The sequence below is a fragment of the Meleagris gallopavo genome, chromosome 2 (genome assembly GCF_000146605.3).
Source record: "Meleagris gallopavo isolate NT-WF06-2002-E0010 breed Aviagen turkey brand Nicholas breeding stock chromosome 2, Turkey_5.1, whole genome shotgun sequence".
Taxonomy (NCBI): Eukaryota; Metazoa; Chordata; class Aves; order Galliformes; family Phasianidae; genus Meleagris; species Meleagris gallopavo.
Genome location: NC_015012.2, coordinates 31815156 through 31824631, shown reverse-complemented (window position 1 = coordinate 31824631; position 9476 = coordinate 31815156).

The following is a 9476-nucleotide window of genomic DNA, read 5'->3' as shown; positions in this document are numbered from 1 at the left end:
AAGGAAAAAAAAAAAAAAAAGATAGGCTAAGGGAATTGGTCATCTGAGAATTTAAAACTCTGAATCTATTTGTCATTTAAAAGCTTCTTGGCTGTGATATGAGAAAATAGATTGGCATTCTGAAGTTCTCCTCATGCATCATGGCTGTTGCTTGAAAACATAGGAAACTATCTGAGATAACCCTGTCACAAAGGGAATAAACAGGTGCAAGTTTTTTCTGAGGTAGAACCTTCAGGCCTTGTGAGTTGCTGTGTAGCAACTCCAAAGCCTCCAGATCAAGTAGTTCGGTTTCCTCAGGATATTTTTTAAATAAATAAATAAAACAAGAAGATGAAAAACAGCAAAACCCACCACAATACTAACAGTAGTCAGAAGAAATTTTTGTGCCACGATTATGTGAGAGGTAAGAGTAAGCCCCACCAGCCAAGTCTGCAATATAAACCCCTGCTTGTTTTTTATAGTGAATAGATGCACTCCTTTGATTAAATCACTGAAGCATGAGAACATTATGCACACAATAATATAATATTTTTTTCAACACATTAAAATATGTTCTTCTCTTTGCCCCACTTGACCTATGAGACAGTGCAGTGTAGTCATCTTTTTACCAGAATACCAGTTCTGCTTTCACTAGTCTATTGTCTTTCTTCAGAGCAGGGACATGCCACAAATCTTCTGAGATCCACTACAGCTATTGAATACTGTCTAGTTAAATCTCTGCAGAATGCTGGAGCTGTGAGGGCAGTCATAAAACCAAGGAAAAAAAAAAGTGTTTATACAAATTCTTCTAGAAAGAAGCTAAGGCTGAACAGCAGCCTTACAAACAAATGGACTTAGAAGATTCTTTAGGAATCTTCTTCTTGTATAAGTCTGCCCAGGATTGGCTGCGTGAACCATTGTGACTACCTGGACCTAAAACTTTCCAGCTGCCTCCTTTTAGCCACCTTTCTGGCTAATGCAGAGAAAAAAAAAATCTGTGCGTTGTGACAGTGCAAGGGTGGAAGGGATTTTATGAAGAAATCCTCTTACTTCTATTTTCCGTTTATCCTGCAGTTGTTGTTGTTGTTAGATCATAAATTTATCACAGCGGGAGCTTGCTGTGCTCATAATATTCTATCATAGTTACTTACAGAGATGGAAAAATATCACATATAAGTGGTGCCAATTTTCAACTAAAATCTCATCAGTTTATCCAGACATCTTTCTTTTTCAGTCTGTCCCAAGAGAGTTTCATGGGTTTTGGAAATTATGGGTACATTCTTCCACTGATCTTCTTTGACAGATGTATCTAAGAGCCCTTAAATGTGAATAAATGTAGACTAGGGGGCAGGGTGATGAGGCAGTTGCCTGAGCCTCTCCATTACAAACTCACTGTCCAGTTCAGGAATAAAGATTAGCAAGAAAATACTGATTGTCTTATCTTTAGTAAATCAACAATCTGACTTTGTCTCTAGTTTTATATGTATATATATATAATTTTTTTTTCCCAGTAATTTTTTAATTTGGTCTTTATATATTCTGCTTGTGCTTTCTTTCATTAAGCTCGTTTATTTATCTGGTCTCATGCTGATATTTTGTCACAGTCTGTTGTTATACTTAAGAACAGAGTAAGGTGTTTCATTTCCATGTGTTAAAAATTCATTTTGGAGAGTTTGATACATTTATCGCTCTGTATAAAAATAATGATTTCAGGTTTGTTGTGGTGCTGTAGCACCTTCATTTTACTCCAGAAGTGAATCTGAGATAATCTAAGTTGCAGATCCGTTCATACTTATGTCACAGTGGCATCATCAGTTAAAGCTTCTGGAATTTAAAGATGAAAATCATGTGTGTGCAACCTTAAAATGCGGTATCCTTTTTTACACAAACTAGTCCAAGTACAAAGGAGTTTAAGGTTATGGCAGTTATGTGCTTTTTTTCTTGCTTGAAATTGTGACTTAAACATTCACGCTGCCAAACCATCTAAGTAGTACTGAAGGATATTGTTTCTCATTTGGGATTAAATCTTCCCCCTCTTTACAGAAGAGAGAAAAAAACCACACACACAGATACATACCCCCTCCCACCCACCCACTGGAAAAAAGGGGGGAAAAAAATGATGGGGAGAGGATTTGAGGAAGTCCAAGACGCTAACCTTGCAGCACTTTTGCCAAGTGCTTCCTTTCAGGAGGATTTGCAGTCTGTTTTCAATTTAAATCTGCGTGTATTATGCTCACCATTAAGGTTTCTGAACCTCAGACTGTGTGAGGATAGTTCTGTCTCCTTGGTGCAACTACAGACAATGATGAAGATGGTGTGTATGCCTTGAATCTGCTGGCTCCTTCTCATACACTGGTTAACTTTCAGCTCAGAGGTCTTAAGAAATATCTCCAGAAGAAATGAGAAAGTTAAAACCAGTGAGTTGCTAGTGGAGGAAAAGATACAAGTTTGTTTATCGTTTGTAAATCTGAGAAAGGTGGGAAAAATCTTCTGGTGTCAAAATAATACAAAGTTGTCTTATTTCTTGATCCTGGTAAAGCAAGAATAGCTATGAGAATTGAATTGGTTCTCTTATAAACGCATTGCTGAATAATTATTCAAATATTTGTAGGGATTAGGGCTTATATTGCATAGTTTTTGGTCTTTTTTTGCTCCCCCAAAAGCCTGCATTTAATACTGTTTCATGGATAATCTTCACCTCTGTAGATAATGGCCAGTAGTTTTGAAGGTGCCGTCCAGCTATTGCTTCTGTATTGTTACTCCCAATTTTACATTCTGATGTTTTCTCACCAAAATTAGACAAGAGGCAAATTTGCAATTTCCATTCAGTCTCATATTAAGCATTTTCTGCCTAAAGAAATATGCTGCAGATTTTTTGTGATAAAATGTGAACTATGAGATGAAATTCTAGTTTTTTTTTTAAAGTATTAGTTGTTTAGGTTGTGCTCAAGTTCTCTAACAGCTTAGGACTCCAGAATGTAGTAGAAAATATTATGAGAGAGAATTAAATAACAATTTATTTCCCTTTTTTTTTCTTTTTATCTGAAGCTGGAAAACTTGTGTGGGTCCCCCAATACAGTAGTTTTTATAGTGTAGGCAAGACTGACTTTTGTGACTCAACGAACCATGTTTTTTTAATTACATCACATCCTGAAGGAAAAAAATGTTACTAAAACATTTGAAAATGTAAAATAGAAAATGGATTAGGCTCTTCTAGGAAAAGATATACAGAGATATAGAGATCTTATTGCAGATCATGTATGTAAATATACAAATATATATATATATATACACACATACATACAATACATACATACATATATATATATATATATATATATAAAACCATATCAATAAAATACAAAGAGAGCAGTATGGCTTGTGAGGCTCTGTTTAACAAAAGGAAAGCTTAGGAGTTCTAGCCTCAGCAGTTCACAAGTTACTGGATCTCTGTTCATTGGAAAAGGTGTATTAATAACCTTTTAAGAAACGGTGACATCCAAGAATCACGATGTCTTCTAAGCTGACCAAAATCACAGTACTAGCCTTTAACTGAAATATTTATTCCTGTATCTGTGTTCATCTGCTTCGAACTACTTTTTCAGTCTGAATAAGGTGGTAGCATCTGTAATGCAGCTGCTGTTTAAGTAGACCAGTGCCTTTACTGTAGACAAAACAGTTGGCTCAATTGCTTTAATTTATTTGTTTATGAAGAGCCAAAAATAAGAGGCTTTATATTCTTTTGAAGTGGAAAGGTTTTCTTCATTTTCTTGAGATTTAAAAATAAAATAGAAGTTGTCTGGAGGGGTATTCTGTAACTAGGTTGTATGACTGTCCAAGAACTTCTATAACAGGAGGAGGGAGGTTCTTCTATTCCTGTGCATCATTTCTTGGGATTGTTAGTTTTGTTATAAAACTATTTATGGTTATAGTGTTCTCAGAGACACTATACTACATTTTCTAGAACTTACTGAAGTTATTAGTAGGTGTGCAGAGGACAAAATGTTTTCTTTGTAAATAACTGTAAATAACACCTGTTCCTTCCTCTTAATTTTACTAATTCGTAGTTTTAATCTTTTTTGGCTTCTGCTGTTAGGTTTGGAATTAAATACATCTGGTTTTCAATCAAATTCTATAACAAGTAATTAGCTTAATTTGAAGTTAGTATTTACTCAGTCTTCATTACATATAAGTTATTTAAATGTCTGTATGGCAGTATATTTAAAAAATAGCTTTTTTTTTTTCTTCCTTTGAGCTCAGAATGAGTATTTTCAGCTATTGACACTTCCTTGCCCTTTTTTTCTGACTGAGCTATTTATTACTTAAAGAAAGACTGAGCTCCGCTCGCAGCCTATAATATGTAAATACTTGTGGAAAAATGGTGCCAAAAAACTGTGAAAAAATGGGTCCAGGCAGCTGCGTCACAAGGTTTGACCACTTCAGGCTGGGGTGCCAGGAGATTTGAGACAGATGTTTTCAGACATGCCGCATGCCTAAAACATTTCCAGGGGTCGAGCTACAAATAGTGACTCAATAAGTGCAGAAACAGGAAAAGTATGCGGGAGGACACAAGAGTTTATTCACCCCTAGGTGCACAGCCAGCCTCTTTACATTACATCTGCCTGTCAGGGTTGGCTATTTAAGCTGTCATGCCCGTGGTATTGCTCTTTGTCTGACTGTGAATAAAGTGCAGCATTGTGATTACTAATCCCACTCCAGTGACTTGACTTTAAATGTGGTTTTGGAGCGTATCCCAGAGCTCTGTTTGCTAAGCTTCCTACTCCTGTTTCAGAGACACCACTGGAGATCTATGAGAGAGAGCACTGCAGACTGCCCTCCTCCTGGAGACCTGTCGCCTTTTTCTCCCCCCGTCCTTTTTTTTTACTTTTTAACCTAAAAACGTTTTTGAAGGAAATCAATGGATACCAAAGTGGTCTGTTTACTTTTCTTTTTTTCTTTGCCTCCGCTGACAGTGGGCAATCACACTGGTCGCATCAAGGTGGTCTTTACACCCAGCATCTGCAAAGTGACTTGTACCAAGGGCAACTGTCAGAACAACTGTGAGAAGGGAAATACCACCACCCTCATCAGTGAGAATGGCCATGCTGCTGACACGCTGACAGCCACTAACTTCCGAGTAGGTAAGTACTCTGAAATTGCATTTGTCCTTAGCTGTCCTCTCTTGACTAACAGAGGGAGGAGATTTTTGTTATTAATACCAGTTGTGCATCTGCAGCTCTTTGTTTGGAGGGCTTTGCTGGGTAGGAACCATTTTCTGTTAGACAAGCTTTCTGGTCTCCTGAAATGATCCCAAAAGTTTCTTTTGTGTCACAGGAGGAAAAAATAAGAAGTATTTTTCATTTGAATTTTTATCTGCAGGGCTACAGAATGCTAAAAGCTGAAGCTTTTGATAACAATAATCCCTCAGAGCTTGTGTTTCTAAAAAGAAAAAATACCAGATTCCACCAAAAGTTCTGTTTTCTGCTCTTTTTAGTTGAATAGGTATCAAATGCCCATAAAAACTGAGCTAACGTTCTGTCTTCAAAAAATTGCTCAATGTTCCTTAGGACTGTGGTGCTTTTTTTTAAAAAAAAAGAAAAAAAGAAAAGGCAGTTTAATTTCTTCCTTACTGCTGAGAATCAGTCAAATTTCATATTTGTCATTTTTAGAAACTGAGATAATTTTAAGTCCAGTTATTGAAGCCAGTCGTTTCTCTGTTTATTCTTTCTGCTTGCTCAATAAAGGTATCAGCAGTATGCCAGTCTAAACCCTGTAAGTGCTCGAGTGTGTTAAAACAAACCCTGAAAGCTGTCTGGGTTAGTGGATTTGCATATTTTAACTATGCAGTATATGGTGTTGGTAGGAATTAGTCTGCAAGTATTAGGCTAGTAAGCTAAATGAAATTCAGAAATACAGATGAATACTTGATCACTTTTTAGATTTTTTGGATTATGATATGATATCTGTAGCTGCTGTTGGGAAGTATCTTTGTTGTGATTGTGAAAATATTGCTGTATCTTTCTCTTAAAAAAAAAATTAAATTTAAAAATTATTTTGCCCATTTGTACTTAAAGAATGCCAGAAATGAACTTTGTAATTTTTAGTCTCCTTTTAGTATAAACATAATGTCAGGCAGCGCTGATCCTGGCCAATACTGCCCTTTTTCAAGTATGCTATATTTCATGTTCTGAGGGAGGAAAAAAGCTATTTCAAATCATTCTCCTTTTCATCCAGACAGACGATACAAAGAGCAGTTCCCTTTCTTAAGACTTCTGCTAGACTATCAGACTCTAGATGAAAGCTCCTGAAATGAATAACACATTCCTTGATAACATCCATATTTGTAAAATATATATGTGTTGAAGTAAGAATAATAAAGACTGCTTTAGAAGAGCTATACAGAACACTTCGTTTATGGTAGATTTGAAGCATTAAAAAAGGAAGGGTTTTTAGAAAGGGATGGTAAGCAAATACTTCAGAACTTCAGACTTGTGTTTACTGCTAATACAAATTTTTTTTCTTAACTGTTGTTTTGGCAAGAACCACAGCTAAGTACGTTTTTTATTTAATTTTTCTGACTTTTATGAGAGGATAAGGTTATTTCCTCCCTTCCTTTCTTCCCTTTCCCCTCCCCCCCCACCCTTGTGACCCAATTTTTTATTGAAATTATGAAATGTTGAGAATGGGCGGTCATGTAATTTGTCTGCTATGTAAATCTGTGCTGTAACACAACCTTCCCTCAAATACTTACAAACTTGGTGTGTGGAAACTGTCCTGTAAAGGCATGTTCCACACCTTCCTTCCTGGCCTCAGGCCGTGTAATTTGTGATTCAGTGTGTACAATAGCCTGCTTGGAAGTATTCAACAAAACCACTTCATAATAGTTTTGATGGAAAGATAAGGGAGGAGTATGCTTAATGAGGGATTAAAAACAAGTCACTACTAATGGAGGGTCATTTTGTAAGGTGTCTATGGCTAACTGTCTTGGAGTCCTTAAAAAAAAAGGTATCTACCCTATCTCTGAGTGTCATCAAGTTTACAGAGAGGAATAAGGAGAACATCTAAACTGTGACTTCAGTTCTCCAGTTAAAAATGCTGAGTGAATTGAACTTCTTCCTGTAGGTCGAGTTGTGTCATAGGTCACTGATTTTCAGGAGCTTTTGAAGTGAGCTTAAGATATATTTAATTTAAAAAATTTGTGTATCCATTTTCTTAATGAGTGTCTCATTAGCTACAGCTTGTCTTGATCAAGATGTCTCCTGATACATAAAGCAGAAGCAATTTGGATCTTAGGAGATTCTTTTTTTTTTTTTTTTAATACTATATTTTTAAGATCTGAATTATGTTTTGCTTGTGCTTTTTGCTTTTAAGGCCTGGTTCCAAACTTATTTTTTATAAACAGTAAGTAAATGAGTGGAAATTCTTCTTCTGACCATTTGATGCTTTAAGGAGTGCAAGTATGAAATAGAATGTTGTGTTAGCAAGTTCATACTTAAAGCAGTGAGCAGCATGTTTTCTGTGTCTCTTAAAATGTTTGTTCTTCCTTAGACTCAGAAAAGGTAAATTTGAATGCCCTATTTGGAAAACTAACTCCTATGTCTAATAATAGACACCTATTATGAATGGGAAATAGGAAACTGCTTTAGATCATTAGGCTGTCATTAATCTAAATACATTTGCTTAGCAGGAGCAATATGCTTGATTCAATTTAGCTTCTCTAATGTCAGATTGCAATTAGACATCATTTTGCTTTGTTTTTAAAATTCATTATTTCTAATAATGACCAAATTAAAACGTTGTGCTTAGCTTTTAAACTTTTGTGCTGAGTTTTGGAAGATTTTTGGTTTTTCAGAGAGAATAAGCTGCAGTGTTTGTATTAAAGCTGCTCAGGTTTTTCCATGGGTTGTTTCAGATTCTTGAAACTACTTAGTTGATCCTTTCAACTAAAACGTGGTACCAGCAAGTCCAGGCAAGGAACAAATCCTGTTTCCTGAAAATTTTACTAGATATGGATAAGCCATTAAAAATAAAAACCCGCAGAAAGAAACTGAATGGGGAAGATGTAACTTTTCAGGTAGCTGAGACTTTGCCTGTTTTTATAAAGAGAACTCTAGCATTTCAAAAGAAGGTGATGAAAACTTGGTGTTTTAAAAGGAAGGATCTCCTTGATGCCTGTGTGCTTCAGTGAATTTTTTTATTTTTTTATTTTTTTGCTTCATTTTTTGTGAATGGGATATGTTGCACAGTTAAACCAACTTCCCATATTTTTCTAACTTGGAGAATGAAAGCATTTAATCTGAGTGGAAACATTCTGCTGAATAGATGATCCTCATTATTCTGCGTGATTGGTGCATATGAAGGTTATATATGGTTTTTCAGTTCTGATGTTTCTACAGAGGCTTGTAAAACTGAGTTGGTATATGTGCGTAGGAAAGGATGCATATAGAATAACATATGAGCTTCCTGCCTCATTCACTGTTGAAGTTCTCAGTAATGTGTCCTGTTCCTCCTCAGTGTTATTCCACATTCCAAAATACCCTATTTTTGAAATGAATTTTCTCTCTGTAGGGAGTGGGAGGACAGTGACTAATTTGTAACTGTAGAATGAAGTGGTAAGAAATTAAGAAATGTCCAAGTTAGTGTTATTCATACCCTTTAATTTCTACCCCATTGTGCATATGTATTTAATTATAGGTTTACATCCTACTTTTTTTTCCACAGGATTCTTTCCTTATTCATTGCACAGGAATGACAGAATTTAATAAAGGAAGCACTCTTTTAATACTTAGGTTTATTTTTACCCTTCACTTGAAGTGTCTTACTTAAAGCAGTTTGTTTAAGCTGTTATGAATGGGGGGGGGAAAAAAAGTATTATATGCTTTTCAGTGGAAGTGCATATCTTTCTGCAGAAATTTTGTGTCCATGTGCTTGGCAGTATCCATTCCAAACAGGGAATAAAAGCTCCCTGCAGGTGGAGACCAAGAAGAGTCTAAGAATTTTTTTCCCAAGATCATAGAAGATATTGTGGAAAGATCAAGATCACTGTGATGATGATAAAGTTATTGCTCTCCTTTTCCCCTTTTAGGTCTCTTTTTAATGTGCATCAATACCTCTGCTTCTCCTTCTAATGTTTCCTCCTGCTTCTGATCCCTGCACAATTCTCTGTATGAAAACGTCTGATCCTTTGTATTTTGGCGAGACTTACAAAGTTTAGAATCTTAGTGTGGATCACAGCGATCTATCTATCCTATACCTTATTGAATAATGCTTAAATGATATTCCTCATTCAAATGTCGCCACTTTCCCTACTGGAATATTTATCAAAGATTTTTCCTGTTCCACTGTATTGACTCCGTACAACTGCTTTTGAATGTAATTGAGATTGTCCAGAAGTTTTCAATTATATACAGACAAACTTCCAAAAAGAAGCATAAGCATGTTACTTATGTTTTATTTGGTCTTCTGATGAAAGTAATGAAAGAAAATTTGCCCAATGT